Source organism: Acomys minous (assembly GCF_964271855.1).
Source record: "Acomys minous genome assembly, chromosome: 6".
Taxonomy (NCBI): Eukaryota; Metazoa; Chordata; class Mammalia; order Rodentia; family Muridae; genus Acomys; species Acomys minous.
Window position 1 is genome coordinate 67339114 of NC_140487.1, and position 19981 is coordinate 67359094.

At 43.9% G+C, this 19981-nt stretch overlaps 1 protein-coding gene across 1 annotated transcript in view; it reads right to left on the reverse strand.

Annotated features, from left to right (window-relative positions):
• Nucleotides 1–19981, reverse strand: part of TMEM178B (transmembrane protein 178B) — a 382652-nt gene that overhangs the window by 141941 nt on the left and 220730 nt on the right. The gene's annotated exons all lie outside the window — the stretch shown is intronic.

Genomic DNA, 19981 nt, shown 5'->3' on the forward strand with positions numbered 1-19981 from the left:
GGATCTACAGAAGCCCTTCCCTAGCTTCTAGCCCATGGCTGTGTGGATTGAGGCCAACAATGGAGGATGGCTGGAGTCTCCTCCCCATGAACCTGGCTCTTCCTGAGAAGACTTCCAGAACAAGGACAGAATTCTCTTTCCATGGCGCATTTGGGTCAGTGTGAGGAAGCTCTGGAGCCTCCTCTCGCACAGCGTACCCTTTCCGCCCTGGACGGCATGGTCGGGAGGTCACAATGCAAGGAGAACATTTCTCTCAGCTGCTAATTAACTTCCTCTGGCATCTTAGACAAAAGCAATCCCCCTGGCAATCGTGCTTTGCATAGCACCTAAAAACTTGTGGGTGTGCAATAAATATTCGGCTCCTAACAATCCCCACACTCGCTAATGATTGTGTGGGCACAATTTGGTTTCATCTGTAGAAAAGCCAAATAAGAGATTGCTGAAACCAGGAAGGGAATTATGTTCCTAAAGTAGCTGTGCTTGGCTGTGACAAAAGGCTGAGGCTGGGGAAGCAGTGAGGGGGTGAAAATGGAAACCTCGACACTTACATGAATCATGAGTAATCCCAGGCTGGCCAAGGGCCGCCAGCTAATGTTCGATTGAGCCATAGCAATGTTCATGTCTAATGCCGCTTTCAACAGTGTACAATTTCATAGCCGGATATTTAACTGGAAAGCCACTGGGATCTGGAGCGGCAGAAAGGGTGTTAATCTGAGCCTCCTCCAGCAGCTGCTGACCTACGGGAAGCAGAAATGAAAGCAAATGGGGAGGCTATGAAGATAAAGGAGCTTGCGCATTTTCCAAAAGTGCTGGATTCAAATCGAATGGGAGGACTATCCCTCACCCAAGCGTTCTTGGTGTGCCGAAGAAGCAAAGCACATTAGCTCTCAAAATGCCAAATAGGCTGCCTAGTAGGTGACTGAATCAACACACGGGACAAGGTCGGGAGGGATATGTTGAGGAACCCTGCCACTTTGCATACTGTAGGTGACATGGACAGTGGGGGTGGCTTTGTGAAGAAGGATGGAGCTGCAGGCGGGTGACAAATTGATCTTCATTTTACGCCCCTACTCTCTGGGCAACCCAAGTGTCAATATTCCTGCACTCGTGCTGGTGTTCTCTACAACATGAAAGCAATGTCCAGAAGAAATGCTTGAAAAACGTTCATGGACAATTATGCAACACCACCGCGTCTCTAAATTGATGATACTTCTGTGAGAGGAACTGAAGGAACACAGAGTAAAGGGACCTGTGTACGAAGAGAACAAAAGCTCCCAGGAAGATGTACTGTGGGTGACACAGCCACCGGGGACAAAGGTTGGTCTTGATGAACAGAGTACTTGGACACAGAGTGCATGGTCATATACACATGTAAGTACGTGTAACATGAGCAATGTTAGCAACTACTAGATGAAGGTGGTGACCTACAGAGAAGCTTGCCTTTTTCTTCCCCTTCCTCCACTTACTTTGCTGTACACCCAGGGCCTTGATTGGGCTAAGCAAGCATTCCGCTGCTGAGTTACACCCTAGTCCTGTTCATGGGCATATTCTAATTTGTAGGAGGGAGTGTGTGTGTGTGTGTGTGTGTGTGTGTGTGTGTGTGTGTGTGTGTGTGTGTGTGTGTGTGTATTTGCATGTGTAAAGACAGCTGCTCAGCCACAGTGCCTTTCCACCAGAGCCACCCACCTTGTTTTCTGGGACAGATCTCTCACTCAGCTACGCTGGCTACTCAGCAAACCCCAGGTCCTCGCCTGCCTCTACCGCCCCACCTCCCAAGTTCTCTGTGTTGTTGTTTTTTAACCCTATCCCCTAATCCATATGGAGGCAGAGGTTTGGTTCTTTGTTGTCTTTTACTCAATTTAGTTAGTGTTTGAGATTTTCAACTACCCACATTTGTTTTTATGAGGAAGCTGGGGAGCAAACACCAGCCCTCATACCTGTAGAGCAGGCACTTCGCCTCCTGAGCTGTTTCTTTGACTCCCTCTCATTTTTAATAATATAATGTATAGCTTGGGTAATTAGAAGAATAAGCTTGAAAATATTTGGAATATGGGATAAGCAATTAACACCTAAACCTTGTGTTAATGAACGAAACTACACTGGGAGATCTGAAAGAGGGTTTTAGATCTTGCTACTCAACATACATCACTCAGAAGCACAAGTCAGGCCTCACTTGGATGCATGTATCTGGAGGCCAGAGCTGTGTACATGGAAAGCCACAACCAGGAGGTCACGCCCCTGGCCAGGAGGTCACGCCCCTGCCCTGGAATGCATAGGTAAGTGTCCTGAGAACAGGAGAAAGCTGGCCCAGAGGATACAGCCTCAGGGAAAAGAGAAAACTAGGAGGTGCTGAAGGACACAGAGCCCTGAAGGTCTGCTCTGAGATAACTGGCCCTGAGCAGCTCATCCTGTTAAACATGCAGTTCGCAGCCCCTCCTCCCCATAGCATCAGCACTGAAACCCTGTTCATCAAATACCAATGGTTTTCTTGGTCCCTCCTCACTTCCCAACGCCCCTCCCCCATTTCTCTCCTTTGCTTTCAGCAGAGTTTCTCCTTGTAGTGGCTATAGCCAAGGTCTCCTCTGTTTCTTTCTGAAACCAGGACATTCATGGGTTTGCTTCTTCTACTCCCCCCAAACTGATCTTATCAAACAGTGTTGCATTGGGGCCACTAAGCTCAAAACAACCCCTCTGTCTCTTTTCTCTTTCCCCATCAAGAGCATTTGCCACAGCTCCTTGCTTCCACACTGGTTTGCTTGCGTGGCTTCCACTGTTGGGTTTTTCTGCTGAATCACAGACCAGAGGATCCATCTAGTTCCCTGTTGTTTCCTCGTTTCCTTGACCTTTTAGCATTTATGAGCTCCAGGACTCAGGGCAGCTCTCGTCGTTTCTCCTTGCGTTTGGTCCCTTGCTGATAGCGTCTAGTCTGTGCTCTTAAAAACTAGCCGTGTGTCAGAGACTCCCAAATTTATGCCTCCAGTCGCTGCCTCACATTGAACTCCGCACTTGCAATCCTTTTGCCTACTTAATACCTCCCCTGGGATAACCAATAGACATCTCAGACTCTAGTGCATCCAACCCTTCCTCTATAAATTCAGTCCATTCTGCCATCTTCATCTCTGTGGATGTGGCCTTGGAGTCGGCCTTAGTTGTTTGTTCATACCTCACAGCGAGTATGTGAGCGAATTCTATTGGCTGAATCTTCAGACTGAGGTCAGAATTTCATCACCTTCCGAACCCTCCACAGTCAAGGCCTGTCATCCTTCCCCTAGATTAATGCAACAGTCCCTCCTTCTGCCTCCGATACGTAACCAAACCAGGAGTCTTGGGCAATCCTATGAGACCATAAGTCATTATTCTTTCTCTCGAACCTTCTTAGGGTTACCCATTGGAGGCCTTCCCCCTGAACACCATCCATTTCTTTCTGTCTGCCCTCCACTCCAATCTTCCCTTCCTGACTGTGTTAAAACCAGCCCCTCACACACACTCCCTTGTCAATCTCCATCCAGCAGTCAGTATGAGCTTTCTGAAAAATATGATCATGTTCTTATCAACTTTTAAAAAAAAACATCTGTAGGGTCTAAACTCCTTGGCTTTCGTGGTGAGCTCAGCCCACCTCCCCCACCCCGTGTAGGGAAGGCCATGTGCATCTCTCTGGCAGCAGCTCTTATGAGCGCCTTCAGCCAGCACTGATTCTCTGTGTACTCTAGTAGTTAGTCTGTGTGATAATGCTTCCTGATGAGTTTTCCTGTTTGGGTGAATTTGCTCTCCCCAAACAGTGTTTTAAGCTCTTGTGAGCTGAGATCACATCCCCTCGTGCCTCCTCTGTTCTTTTATCAGCTCCCTGATTAAGGCAGTTCACTTGATGCTTGTCAGATTAATGGGGCAGAACAGACTGTGCAACTTGTATAAAGGAGACTTGCCAAGGGTTTCTGGGCCATGGGTTGATTTTCTTCCACCAACACATTTGTAGTGGCTATTATAAAATATGCTGTAAATGTTTCATAGCTGATACACTAGCCATTTAATACAACTGGCTTTTCAATCCCTTTGGGCAAAGGCACCAAGGGGAAAAAAGGATTTTACATGAATATGTTGTAACGTCTCCTGGGATAAAAATAAAGGGCAGTTCTACTGCCTTGACTAGGGCAATGATTTGATACAGTGGTTCAATAGTATGTCTGATGGCTTCTAGAGTCTTCTGTAAATTGATAATGATGATGTCTATGTAACCAGGGCCCAGGCTCTTGTTCTTGTCTTCCATGGAAGGTGCCTGAGGTTCTGTCCAGAGAGACACTGCTACCTGCCAGCATCCTGTTAGGGCTGATCAGGGGTGGGTACGGGGTGATGTCACTCCACTCTTTGACCATGGTACATTTGAATAAACTCCACAAAATTTCTTGGGAGGCATCGAGTTGAACAGGTCGGAGGGGAAGTGGCATGTGGTTCCCATCTTGAAGAATTTTCTATTCACCGTCAATTCCTCAAACACTTTTTCTGCCTCTTCACATGAAGGGCACAGGGGATAATAAAGCCAAAGACAGAGATTAAAGAGTGACATATTAAATAAAAAAGACGAATCTGGGAAGGAGCACAGCTATCAGAGTGACGTGCAAGCCCTATGCTATGATTCTATTAGTCAATTCCCTGTGTCTCTAAGCACGGGACCTCTGTGAATCCCACATGTGCTGAGAAGGGTATGGAAGGTCTAACGATCATATTCTGGCCTCCAGAAACCTTTGCAGGCCAAGGAGCTAAGGCTTTCTTAGAGGAAGAGAAAAGGAAAGCACCCTTGCCCTGGACCACTTAACCTGGGGATGGTAAGTGACAGGGGCCAGCGCTCCTGGGCGCATGTCAAAGAAGATTCATGACAACAATTTTAACCTCTTCTCCTAGGCAGACCACAAACCTCATGCTGGGGATGCAGCAGGATTCAGGAGAGGGTGAAGCCAGGACCATCTACCAAGAAGAGGGTGAGGACTCAGACAAACTCAGGCGCAATTCTCTTTTGGTTCCTGCTAGAGGCAGAGAACGCAGGGGGCCTAATCCTATGTTTAGTGGCTCAGATATCTTGTCTTGGGCCAGAGCTTTTCCTATCACGCCATCTAGTTTCAGTGGGTTTGAAACTCCTCATCCCTCAAGTTTCCAGCCTCTCCTCCAGTAAGAACAGAAAGAAGCTCATTTGCTCCTCTTACTCCTAGAAAAGGCTGTGTTTCACAGCCCCAACAGTCTTCCATCAAAACAGAGGTAGAAGACATAAGATTCCACTAGTGTGAAATTTGGAACAACAACAACAACAAAAATCTTAGCTGGAATTCTTCACCACCACACCTGTTACGGCACCTATTCCTCCACAGGAAGCACGGTTCCCAGAGAAAAGATCAATATTGCATCATCTGACACAAAAGTGACCTCAATCTTTCCTCCCCCCATCTAGGAAAGGGAAATGGGTATTCAATTTGAGGCCTTAGAACAAGCTTTTGAATGGTGTGTGGTCCAGTTGGGATGCATCACTGCCTCTTTGTTTGTACCTCATCACCTTTGGAGGGTTCAGCATTCTAGGACAGTTAGCTATAGATCAGCAGCAGAGAGTACTTCAGGTCTGTGCCCCCCAGAACTCACGAGGAAGCCAAGGATGGCTGAGCTTGGTGTCCCTTCAAAGCGTTAGCACCTCTCACTCAGAGTTCGATTATAATTACTCGTGGTTTATAGCATACGGATATGGTGCTGGCTCGAGAATTGCCTCAACCAGAGTTACTTTGGCTTAGCAACCTTCTGGCTCAGTTATTATTTCCATAGTTTGGGTTGAATAGGCCTCATGGGGACGGGGAGAATGGCATAGTGCAAGTTAAGTGATGCGGGTTTTACAGAACAAATCTCCTATCTCCTGCACGAGTCTTATTTTGCCTCCACCTGATTTCCTGAAAACGCATTACAGTCACTGAGGAACAAAGCCCCAGAATCTCCAATAGTGATAAAAACAAAGCCTCAGCTCATTCCTGAAGGACACTGAGCATCTCACAATGTCCTTCTATTATGATGATTAATGAGATATCAGGAGGGATGAGGTGACAGGGGTACAGGTCACTAGATCACTACCAACATCAGAAGCTCTGAGTAAAGCAAGCATGGCTTCCTTTAAAAGATGAAACTATTAGCCAGTCTCCTCAAATGGTGACCTCATGACAAACTGCATATCTTAAAGACTATCTCCAAGAGGCTATGTCCAAAGGAAAAAAAATCCACAAGCTAATGGCACTGTTTATGGTGAGCAGCATTGAACACACACTTGGTTTTGAAAACAGTTTGGCAAGTGCCGGTAGAACAGGAATCATCTCTGGGTGACAGGCCTTCCTAGGAAAAGCAGGCTAGCTGTTGGCATTGCCACCGCTGTTCTCTGGTAATTCCTGAAATCACCTGAGCTACATAGTAGACGCCCATATCCCATCTATTTAAAGCCCAGCTGCCAGCAATAGGAAGAAGACAGCTGAGCAAGGGAGCTCATGTCCAATATGCTCACCTGCCCACCTTCCAGCTTTCAGAAGTGAAAAAGAGGGTCACAAAGTCGTAAAACAAATACATGTATTTCTGCACTCTCCTCTGTCCTTCCACTACCTCCCCGCCCAGTCTGCAAGCTGCCTTCTCACCTCCAGCCCCTAAACCCCACCTTCATGTGCGACCTTACGTGTCACAGTGAGCTTTATCTTGGCATCACAGGCTAAAGGTTGTTACACGTTGTCCATGTTTGCTCTACCCTGCTATAACAAAGAGCCACCAACTGGGTAATTTACAAACAACCCAACCCAACACTACATAGGCAAGCGATAAAGTTCAGCGCCAAGAGGCTAGCATGTGTAAGAGCTTTCTGCCCATGGGGAAAGGGCAAACAGAAGGCAAGGAAAAGGGGGGGGGGGGCCTGAATATGGCCATCCATAAGGAACTGCTTCTGAGATTATAACATTAACACACTCAGGAGGGCAAAACTCTCATGACCTAAACAGCTCTAAAAAGTCCACGTCCCACCATTTCCTCACTGGGGATCAAGATTCCAATACAGAAGCTTTGGGGAAACATACTAACTGCAACATGTACTTTATCTTTTTTCTTTTACCTCTCTGAAAGAGATTAGAATGAATTAGATTAGAGTGTATTTGTCAAAATCTATAGAAGGTCCAATACCAAGAATAAACCACATAGTAAACTACAAGTGTTGAGTGCTAAATACTTGCCAATGAAGGTCCATTTGTTTTAACAGATGTACTTCTGGAGTGAGGAAAGCTAGTAGTGGAGGAGGTTGTGCATGTTATGCAGGAACCCTATGCATTTTCTACTTACTTTTGCTGTGAATCTAACACTTCTCTAAAAATAAGAAGGTTCATGGCCTGAGGAGATGCCTCAGTAGGTAAAGTGTTTGCTGCACGAGCCCAGGGACCCGAGTTTGTCTCTCAGATAAAAGCTGGGTATGCTTATTTCCAGATGTGTTTGTTTCCAGATGTGCTTATTTCCAGGGAGCCTACTGACCAGCAGCACAGGGAGCTGTCCTCCACTGTTCCACAGAAATGCTACTGGATGGAGCTACCTCAGGCTTCCCACAGCCTTCCTCTGTCTGTAAAGGGTTGGGTGGTAAATACTTTAAGCTTTGAGGTCCAAACTGTTTCTGTTATACTCAGTTCTATAGTAGTGTGCAAACAGCCACGAGTGCTAGGGAAATGAGTGGGCATGGCTGTGTCCTAACACAACTGTTTACACAAACAGCGTGTGTTTTGTGGGCCATATTTGCAAAGCCCTAGCTTAGAGACAGTACTCCTAATCTAAAGACAATCCATTCTCAGGAGGCCTGAATTACTGCAAAGACTCTGCTCATGCGTACTACAAGCAACAGCCAAAGCCTGAGCAGGTAATGTACCCAGCATGTGCCTGGGTCTTTTTCCATCCAAACACCTCTGGAATGTCACCATGACTGATAAAATATAAATTCATCTTCAAACCATACTGCATTACAAGAAGCATTTGTCACTGTTTATTAGTCTCAAGAAATGAACCATGGATGACTTTTTTTTCCTTCTTTTCTTATGCTTCTCTAGTTCAGGTAATGAATGTTTGATTTAGGGAACATAAGAAAGCAAGATTAAAAATGAAAAAGAAATCAAATTATCTGAGTTTCTACTCAAGAGACTTTTATCCATTGTATTGATATGTAAATACAAATATATAGTCCCTTTGTTCACGGCTATAGACTTAGGACCCAGAACGGTGATGAATGCATTCTAGACAAATCCAGCAAGTGGAAAAAAAAAAAAAAAAAAGACTGGGTATTACAAAAACAGGGAGTGTTCGTGGAAGGATCCGAAGCACCGTACACACTGAGTACGTTAGCAATGTCAGGGGGTTGTGAACTTCTGCCTACAGTTTCCTTGGGTTAGCAAAGGTGTCTGGGACATAAGAAGAAGAATTCCTTGGTCATCCTTAGGAATAAACTTCAAGGTACTAGGTTTTTCTACACCTGAGTTCCCAGAGAGGCTAACATTATTTTTCTGGGCAGTCTTCCATGACTAATCAAAGGCTTGTACCGGAATCCAAACACCCAAGTGGAAAAGCTGCTTGGCTTGATCACAGGCCCCATGGGAGAGACGGAGAAAGGCACTTCTCGTGTGGTTTGTCAAGGTTCAAGACTATGGACTCAGAGTATAGAAAAAGATTCCTGTGGGCTTCCCAAGACTCGAAGGCTGGTTTCACCTTCTTTGGGTCCTGCCGGTTCAGCAGTCTTAAGTATAACACTAACAAAGCCAGCCCAGAAGCCCAGTCTCCACAGGGGCAAGCAAACAGAGATGCCACTGTCATCTGGGATAGTGGGCAGATGAGCAAAGCCTTTTCCATGGTCCTAGCCATGCCCTTCTTGTGGATAGGCAACACCTGAATGGGCAGACAAAGATGACAACACTATCATGACAAGAAGGAGTTAACACAGAAATGCTGGGGACATTTTATCCTCAAGATGCTTTTATAATCTGGAGATAGTGGAACCACTTGAGATTTATAGAGCCCATTTAGAGTTTTCTCAGGCATTTTACCTGCATCTGTTCAATAAGAATGCGACTTTGGCTTTCCTTCCTCAAGCTCGTAATACTGCATAGGCAAATCAGTGTCTTTAATTGCTAAGTGCAAAGGGCTTTCTGATGCCTAATGAAGTCTTGAGGAAAGCAGTCTCCTCAGAAACAGTTCTATTTATAGCTCCTACACATGCCTGGACTCCTCCTCCTCCTCCTATCTCTGTGAGCATGGCAAGGAGGCCAGGATTCTTTTTCCCTTGCTTCTGAGAGAATGACCATCTGTCCCTCGCACTAGCTGTTCTCCACCTGGCATTCTAATCCTAATTGTGACATCCTAATCATTTCCCAGAGCAACCACGATGCTGTCACAAAAAGCAGATTATGACTTCAATGGGGGGGCAGGGAACTGCTAAAAGGTGCTGGTGGTTTCAGACACAAAAGGCCTGTTTTTACGCAGAATACATAGCTGTGAAGAATCGGCTGAGACGGCCAACCAAAAATGTCATCTATGGTAAATAGATTTATGGCTAAAACAAGATGTGTGCACACACCAAGAAAAAAAAAAGCAAATGATTCTTGAAAGAGATGATATATTCTGCTTTAAAACTATGATGAGGAAACCCCCTAACATCGAATAGTTGTGTCCCTCAAAACTGGGAGCCAGCCAGCTTGTGCCTTAAATGAGATGCAGCTGTCAAGAGCAATCTTGAAGACATGCTGTGTCTCACACATCATCAAACCTGAAACGCAGCTTCTGCAGCCCCTCCACATACACCTTGAACATGGCTTGTCCCACCCATATCTCACCCTGGTGTTCAGTCCCCATGGTAAAGGATTAAGAAGACAGATGTGTCGTGTGAATGTGGCGCTCCACAATGAGACCTTTGGAACGTGACTGTGTCTAGATGAAGCTGTCGTCCAGACAGAGGCCTCATGATTGAATTCTTGCTGTTGGAACAAGAACAGATACAGAGAATAGCGACCACACTCACACGTGTGCACACTCTGTCTCTCACCATGGGGTGCCCAGCACCACCCCCAGGACACTGCCAACAAACAGGGTCATCACCAGAAGCAGCCACTCAACTCCAAACAATCGTAAAAACAAAATAAAGCTCTTTTTTTTTTCGTAAATCACCAAGCCTGTGGAACTGTGTCACCATCAACAGGAAACGAATGAGTACCCCACATCTCCGCAGCCCACTGTGCTCACTGTCAGAGGCATGACCCCATATCTCTTCACAGTAGCCAGCCTCCGTTGTCCCACCATCAAAATCCCACCCCACCTTCCCTCTGTCAATAGCTCTAGTTGGGTCTAAATCCTTCTAAGTTCTACACTCCTTACTTTCTGTCTGACATCGCCTGACTCCAGCCATGACTTTCTGCTATCTGGAATATGTACACAGCCTCCTGTCACGGACACACACAGGAACTCACAGACACTGTGACAGCACACGGAAAATATGCACAGGTTCATACCAGACAAAATCTCAGCATTGAGAGGAGAAAGCAGACACAACGCCCCACCCCTAACCAAAAAGCCATTTGTGATTGATACCAGCTGGGAGAGAAAATCGGTTTTCTCCAATGGAGTGTTGCTGAGTGTACCAACCACACTCTAAGACAGGGCTGAGGATAACTGGTCCACACAAATACAGGTGCCCATGTTTTTATGCCGTGCACTTTTTGTTGTGTTTCGGTATTATTTTGTCTTATTGGGGTTAGTTTTGATTTTCTTAGAGAGGTTGACCTTTTGTTTGTTTAAGAGAGAGGGGAAAGAGAGAGAAAGAGAGAGAGAGAGAGAGAGAGAGAGAGAGAGAGAGAGAGAGAGAGAGAATATGAATTTGGGTGGGTTGGGAGTTTGGGGTCATCTGGGAGGAGTTGGGGGAGGGGAAAAAATATGATCAAAATATATTGTATTTTAAAACCTCCCATTAAAAGTAAAGTCTTCTGTCCCCCTGTCCAAGTCTGTCCAGACTTCAGCCTTCTACTAAAGCTTAGCATTCTTCAGGACAAACTCTTCAGTGGCTTTCCTGCTCCCAGGAGTCAACTGACTCCTTCTGTCATCCCCAGTGACCTCCCTCACCCAGTCTCCCTCAAATGACTTCTAGGCATTACACACACACACACACACACACACACACACACACACACACACACACACCTCTGCCCTTGCTCCTTTTTAGAAATGCTAATTTCTACCTATCCCCATGCTTCTTTGTTTTTGTTTTTGTTTTTGCTTTGCCTTTTTTTCTACTTAGCACACTTATCAAAACCCAACCTGCTTTGTCTTTTATTTATTTAGTTATTTTGTTGATTTTCTATGTCATATGAGAATTTGGATTTGTGATTTTTCATCACTTAGTCCCAAACAAATGGCTGCATCGCACCTAGCTCAGTGTACGGTAGTGAACACTTGCTGACTATGTGAACACTGAGAGTATAGTGACCAGTACTCAAGCTATTAATTACCAGGAAATATCAAAAATAACTTAGAAAATATAAACTGCTGAAAGGTCTATGAACCAAAAATTATTCAGATAATTAATGATGGAGCAATTAAAAGTTCACCATGGGAAGCAGGAAGATGACTCATTCAGTAGAGAGCTTGCCTCACAAGCATGGGGGCTGGTTTTGATCCTTCAAACTCATGTAAAAATGCCTAGCATGGTGGTATGCAACTGTCATTCTAGGACAGGGGGCCAAAGACAAGAGGATCGCTAGGTCTTGCTGGCCAGTCAGGCCAAGCTAATCAGTGAACTCCAATGTCTGAAACACATTTGTGAACATAATACACAAGGCTGTCCTCTGGCCTACACACACACACACACACACACACACACACACACACACGCATGCGCACACACACACGTACAAAGTATAAGCAAACTGCATAAGTAAAAATATGCAGCTCTTAAAATAATACAGAATTTTAAAAAAAGAAAAAATAATGCAGACTTTACTCAGTTTCGTGAAAAGATCATCATAATTCCAATAAGGTTGAAAAAAGTCAGTGTAATATTATCTTGGTGTAAAATGCTGCATGTCTCTATGAATGCGTCTCCTGTGTTTTACAGAACCTCCTATTGCTATGCATCTTGTGTGAATGGTCAGAGGCTGTGGGGATAGAGATGAAAAACAGAAAGGAATAAGACAGATCATTCGATCTTGGTAGGAGGATTTTTTGAAAAATGTTAGCTTCCTTTATTCATCCTGCATTGGGTTTTCTACCACAAGCGACTTTTAAACAGAATTTCTTTGAGAGCTTTCTCTTTACCATTGACCAGTGGTTAGCTACCCGCAGAGAGCCTGACTAAAGTTAACACCCCATAAAAAGCAGCATTCAAACCGTTGCACTTCAGCCTTCCAGAAGCTATTTGGCAGCTTGCTCTTCAGAATTCCAAATGAAGACTTGCCTCGTCCCCTAACAGCAAGGGCTGTGGCGTGGACAGAGATGGCTAAGTACAAGGGAGAATTGTAAAATTCAGGACCAGAAAAGGAAAAAGCCAAAGGCTAATCTGCTGATTCCAATTTCCTTAGCCCAGACCACATAGGGCTGGAAGGGTGGAGCAATATTTTATGAAGACTAGGGGTAGGGTGTGTTCACATAAAACAGCCTGGTCTTCTCACCACTTGACACACACTCACTCCATCCTTAAGGATGGAGCTGCTGACTGATGATTGATTGCATTGACTGATTGATTGACGTTTGAGGACAGTGCCTAACATGTCACATGCAAGTGTTTCACCACTGAGCTACACCAGGCTACTCAACCTTACTGGAATCCTCTTCCTCCACAAAATCGTGTGTGTGTGTGTGTGTGTGTGTGTGTGTGTGTGTGTGTGTGTGTATGTGTGTGTGTGTACCATGTGCACATGTAGAGGCTAGAAGAAGATATCACTTGTCATCCTCTAGAACTTTCCATTATATTTCATTAAGTCAAGAAACCTGGAGCTCACCATTTTTCAGCTAAGCTGGCTTCAACACCCCTGTCTCTCCCCATCCTTACCCTCACCTCCACACGTGTGCCAGCGGTCATGCCTGGGTTTTTACATGAGTGCTGTGAATTCAAATTCAGGTCCTTGTATTTGCACAACAAATATTTTTACCCTCCAAGCCACCTTCCCAGCACTCAACAAAGCTCTCTGACCCCACACTCCCAAACTGTGCTCTCACGGCAGCTCCGATTGACACCGAAAATATGTTCCTTGGCATCGCTGTTTGTCATTCTTATCATTATTAATAACAACATAAATAACAGGTGACATTTATTGAGCTTCAATGACAGGGCAGGTAGAGAAACACACAAAGTGAACAGTCTGGCCCTGCAACCTGGATCATTTCAGATGCCCAGACAGTCTGGAAGCTTCGAAATTGATTTCCAACAGCTGTTTCCCAACACGAAACAGAACATTGTGTACAGATGAGGAGCTCCTGGATACACTCAGGCCACGAGGAGAAAAAGCACTGGGTTCCTAGGGTCAGGGAAGCACATCTGTGCCCCTGGGATCCCGCAGTTCCCCAGGGATGAGACGGTTTTCCAGGGTACCTCCATGCCTGACTGCACATGAGAACTACCCAGGAAGAACTTTCATCTTTAAAATGCTGGACAAGTAGACCAGAAACCCAGGGACAGAGCTGTGGAACTGGGTGGCTTTTTAACAGTTGATTTTAAAAGAGATTCCATCAAGCACCCTGGGATGAAAACTATTGCTCTGACTCAAGACTGTTTTACCAAAAATCTGATATGAACAGTGCCTTCTTCCTGGGGTGGGGCTGCGTGAGGCCCTTGTACTGTCTCTAAGACAAACAACAGGCAGTCAGGACAGTATTACTCCCATGAAGCCATCCCTATTCAGGTTCTAGTAGGTACAGGGGCAACGGCATGACTGTGCCTGTACTCTCTTAAGTTGACAAAGCCTCTTTAGGCATCTGGTCTCTTTCACATCTGGACTCCATGACTAGCACTGCACGGAGGCATTGCAGCTCACTCAACTGAAAGTCACTTGTCACTCTACTAAGTGTGCAGTGCTGATCCCCAGAGAAGATATATCCACACCATGGACAGTAGGCTGCTTTGACAATCTACCAGCATCTTGAGAACACATGTCCAGACCACTAAAGGACAGAGATGGTAATGCTGATGGCCACTGGTGTGTCTTTGCTGGTTGGGAGTTCACCAGGGCTGAGCATTCAACCGTAGCCACCTCCAGACGCTGCTGCTTGGAAAAGAAACAAGAGAAGCAAGCGTCTGGGACAAAGCCCCACCAACAGCCTTGAATAGGGTGTTCCTCCAATCACAGCAGACCCAGATTGGTTAGGACAAGGAAGCAAGGTGAAAGACATCCTCATCTCTAGAAGACTCTCCCACGGGGATAGCCAGCTAGGGTCCAATTGGCTTACAAGTTGGGGTACTAAGGGTTAGAGGTTGAGAGAGGCCATTGACTAATTTTTCAAGACTTCCAGACTATTTGCTAGCTGTGTACCAAAAGCACTTTATTTAACCTCTCCCCATCTTAGTTTCCTTTTCTGTGAAATGGTAAGGAGGGCAATTATAAGATATTTGCTATCATCAGGTCTTTTGGAGATGAAATAGAGGATGACACTCAAATATTTCCACAAATGCTGTGGTGGCACTGTGCTGAATGAGTCAGTGGATGAACGAGTGGGAAAGTCAGGCAGCCCCGTTATCTCAGGATATACAATGAGGCTGTGCTTCCAAGTATGTGGCATTTACTGGGCTGCAAGGAGACGGTAACAAGACGGAGCACAGCAAGACAAGCCAGCTGCTGAGACTGAGAGACTGTGAGTCATGTTCCTCACTCAGCCTTTCCAGCTGAGCAATGCATGCTGGGTAACAGTTCCTTAATAAACACAATGCCCAACATGTGATAAGTGCTACTGGACGCTAAGCCCCTTGATATTTCTTATCAAACCCTATCAACTAAAAATATAAAACCTTTGAGTTATAGATGACTAAAACCAGAGGTGCTGGGCAGTGAGATTCATGCGCTAAGGATGCCCACGTAGCAAGTCAGTCACCTTGCTCCCAGATAGTAAGAAGACAAGCCCACCAACATAAGCCAAACCACAATGCTTTGCTCCCATCTTTCCAAAGTGAGCCTCTGTATTAGATGCTATCAACACTTTAAAAATGCCTAAAATCCCCTCTGAGAAAATAAGTTCGGATCAAGCCGGGCACCAACTGTCTTATCAAATGGCTGGACACATCCCAACTGACCAGTTCCTCAAGCTTCTGAAGGTGACAAGAACACTTACTTACATCTTCTTCTTCCTCTAGGCACAAGTCAAAGCTACAAGCCCTCAGCTTCCAGTTTTAAGAAAATCTATAATGCTTAGGAGAAATTATATGTCTTCAGAACAACAACAATCAAATTTTTAAAAACAAAAAACAAAACAGATACTGATACTGGATCAGACCTGGCAGGATTCATGCCTCTCAGCATGCTGGACACTGGCATCCTGCATCCTTCATGTTCCAGCACCAAGTACTTTGGTTGCTGTTGCTCATCAGAACAGGACAGCTTCAAAGAAAGCTTCTGTTCCCAATTGGTCCAGCATTTCAGACTGTCCCAACACAGGACTTTAATTAAGCCTGGAATTTCTCCCCAGTTAGAAACTGGGACATAAATGCTATTCCTGCCTTGTTTAATCATTTCCCTCAATTTTATTTGGGGCCCTACAAAGGTATTATTTGACCCAAATCAGCCAGAAGAAACCTTAAGAAAATGATGCCCCATTTCCCTTAAGGGGGTTGGGTAGGTTTTTAGTTGCTTTCTTGGGCTATAGATGTTCATTTTCATTGGGCGTTGGATATAAGTTATTATTGGTCTTATTCAGAAAGAAAAGAAGGTTGGACTCAGGGATGTCTCTATTTTCCTTTGTCATTCTTTCTTAGGCTGGGAGATAGGGGTTGAAGAGAAAGAAAGGGGAATATAGAAATATATAGTGATGATAGGACAAAAAGTAGATTATTGAATCTACTCCTCAACTTAATGCCTAAATTGTTACTCACAAGGTTACTTTTAATTCACTGGCATAGAATTTTGTATATTGATGCAAAATAAGTTTAATTTTGATATAATGGTATAGAATTAAATTGTAAGATCATTCTTCACACACATTATATATGTTTCTACTCTAATATTGTACCTATACAACTCAATTATAATACAAGATTTACTTCCAATACTTTGAAAGTGCTATTGCAGGCTGCTTAGGATAAGTAAGTAATGTGAGTTCTTTGTCATGTCGATTGCTAGTCCATTTTTATCACAAGAATATACATCCTAGGTTTAACAGATAGATATAATTCTATAGATAGATAAGGTAAAATAGTTAGATAAGGTCTTCAAAAAAAACCTCAGAGTCCTACGGAATATGGCATTTAAAGATGTTTTATTATTTCAAAGATTCTTTGACAATAAGACAGCAACATCCAGCCTACTTCAAAGATGATGAGCATCAAAGAACCTCCTTATGGAGATGGCTTCAAATGTAGCAAACAAAGCAATGGGCAAAATGCCCTCATTTCGGCCACTGACAGAATTTTGCCTAAAAAATGAGCAAGCTTGAATACAGGCAGAGTTGACGGCCAAACTCTGCCAAGACAGGATGAGCAAGTCCTCAATGGTTCCTGCCTCATAAATATGTCTGTCAGATATACTGGGCCAGAAAGCTAAAGATGATGCTCCAAAGTTATAGAGAGTTTTGGGTGACTGTTCAGGCAACAAACTGTCATTTTCTCATTTTGGAAGCTGCTAACCTGCACTTCCTGTTTACTCAAGTAATTAATTTTATTCCTTCTCAAGTCTCTGATGGGGTTGAAGACCAGATAGTTTAGTTTTACAATTATGCTTAGTTGTTTAGGGGTGAAGATGCTTTTAGGTCTAGAGAGATGTTTTAAGTTGATAAAGATGAGATATGATATATATGGATTTACATTCAGAATTGTAGACACACCAAGATAGGAAAGATGTTTTCTTCAAGGTTGCCAAATACAAATAAGAAAAACACTATGAATGTAGCATTTATATAATTCCTGATTGTTCTGTGGTTCTTGCTGGAGGGAGTTTATTGTATATGTGTGTAATAATATAAATATACATGTAAAAAAAGAAAAATAATAAAAATACATTTAAAAATCTAAACCATTGCTCATTCAGACATATTATCCAAGGTTGATGTTTCTTGAGTCATTCCCTATTTTCTTGTTTTAAATACAGTGTTCCATTAGCATCACCAAATCTCTTAATTTTGCATTGTTCTATGTCTTCTGTTTTTCTGATAACCAGCCAGCTAATCACATTCTGGAGAACTTGATAATTCTTTCTAACCTCCCCAGTTACTTTATTCCTCAATTGCTTAAAAATTGGTAAAATTGCTCATTTGGGGCAGAAGTATCTCTGATTCAAGCTTGGATCCACTGTGAGCATTTCTGACACATGGTTGTGTGTGTGTATGTGTGTGTGTGTGTGTGTGTGTGTGTGTGTGTGTGTGTGTGTGTGTGTATTTAAAGACGTCTTTAGCTGAATTGAGAAAGTATGAAAAGCACACACTTATTTATCCCTTCCCTGAAAGCTGAATTGTAGCTGTTCCATGATGTCTGATGGTGTTCTTCTTGGCAGATGTGGCGGAAGTGTTGTGTTGCTCTCTAGGAAGTGACATGGTATAAGACCAAGAGGGGCTGTGAATCAAACAGGCTGGAAAAGCTATAGTTCCCTGTCTAGACTCCTGGAGAGGCATAAAGAAGAAGCCATCAAACAGGCAACTTAGCACAAGTCTGAAGAAGACTTCACGCCCTACACATCTTGCCTTCTCATAAAGCAACAAGTCATGTCTGTCCTGAGTGTGAGTGAAAATTTTGACCATTAAATGAAGCATCCATTCAGATAAATGACAACTAAAGAAAAACTTGGATTTCAGAGTTTACATACTTAGGCTTTTCCTATTCTAAATGAAGTCAAACTAGCTTGACTATGTGCACACCCAAGCTTTTTAGTATTGAAACCCCAATTTTTGTCTATTTTCTATTCCCGTTCACACCCTTAAAATAAGCTGTAAGATGGACGCCAGCCATTATCACAGTGTGTTCATAGATTCAGCGTTTGGTAAACTTGTGTCACTAGGATTGTCACATTGTAGGTTCACGGAGTTATTATTGGATGGATGACCTGATGAATTAGGCGGGTACATGGGTGGATGATAGATTTATGGATGGATCATCACATATCACCTCAGTGTAAACACCTTGCAATCATAACACAGCATCTGGGGGAAAAAATCTTGTTCAATAAGAGATCATTAAAATAAGTCTGTAAGTCAGGAGCTCTCTCCTCCAAACTCACTTTCTTCTTTAAAGTCAAAATCTAATAAAAAAAAAATCATTAGGTGTAGAAAAATGCTGCTGACATTTGTCTTAGGGAATGTTCACAAGAATCCAGCATTGGCAACTCTACTCAGCCACTAGAATCACTATTTTTCAGCTGCTCTATCTGCAGCAAACACAGTCTGGTATTTTATCACTAATCCTACATTGTTAGCCGATCCAGACAAACTTTGGTCTTATCCTGACTCTAGCGACATGCTCTGCTTTAACTCACTTGAATCGTATCTTGGAATGGAATAACTGTGAGGACTGGGTTGTGCCCCCTGGAATTTTCTAGTCTTGTGCCTGTGTTATTGAAGCCCATTTTCCCTGCTCCCATTAGACTTTCCATCTTGGCATTGATCATTCCTGGACAGACAGCCCACGAGCTCAGCTCTAGGAATTAAGGTCATCTTGGCATCCAAAGTCCTCCCAGTTTGCCAGGCACCAGGAGTTTTTCCTTCCAATTCTGGTGACCTCACCACCTGGGTTAAGTTGCTTGTACTAATTAAGTAATGAGCTTAAGTCGGTGTCCTTGTTCCCATGTCAGTCAAAAAAGGGCCCATCACTCTGCCCTGCTCACAGACACACCTGCCCCTAGGTGAGCAGGGCAGCCATGGTTGGATTAGCCCCACCTTTCTCTACTCTAGCCTTGAACCCAGCCATCTCTTACCTCCTCCTCCTCCTCCTCCTCCTCCTCCTCCTCCTCCTCCTCCTCATAAGAAGTCATGCTCCTCTTCTCCCCATAAGATAAGTAAAAGAACCCCTCACTCTGGATCTTCAGTGATGACTGGGAACCTTTCCAGACACAGTGGTACATCTCAGTGCGGCCAAGAATCAATTTGATGAGAGCTTTTGCCTTGGCCACAGACAGCTTAAGCAATAGCTGCTAAGAACCAGCTCCTGTCAGCACTTCTTACTCCTCCATGGTACATACACAGAACAAGGAAGCTTCAATCTCATGGCTTATAGCTCTTCAGTTCAAGGAAGGAAATGTAAATATTTGGATTTGACAGTCTTGTAGATCTTCCCTCACACACCTACAATGTACAATAATAACTAACAACAAAGACAAAATGGAGGAGCGGTAGCCAACACACCTGGCCACAGCTTCCCCATGCCGTTACTGTTACTTGAATACAATCAGAGTGCTGTCCAGAACTGGAATGTCACTTCCAAAATAAGATGGCACAGCATTGGTGTCATCAGCTGGTTTTATAAACAGATTAACTTTAATGATTTTTTGAGACACAAAGAAAATGGCCATCTGCAAGGATTTGGAGAACAAAAGAAATTATGCATTCGTTTATTGGGATTTATTCAATACTGCCCAAAAGACAAACACCTGTCTGTGAATCTCATGAGTGGGAATATGCCCTTAGTATGCCCTTAGTACTTAACAGGTACTCAGGTACTCAATCAATGCCTGCAAATTATAGTATGTATGTATGTATGTATGTATGTATGTATGTATATAATGTATGTATGTATGTATGTATATATATGTATGTATTTATATACAAACATATGTATGAACATGTA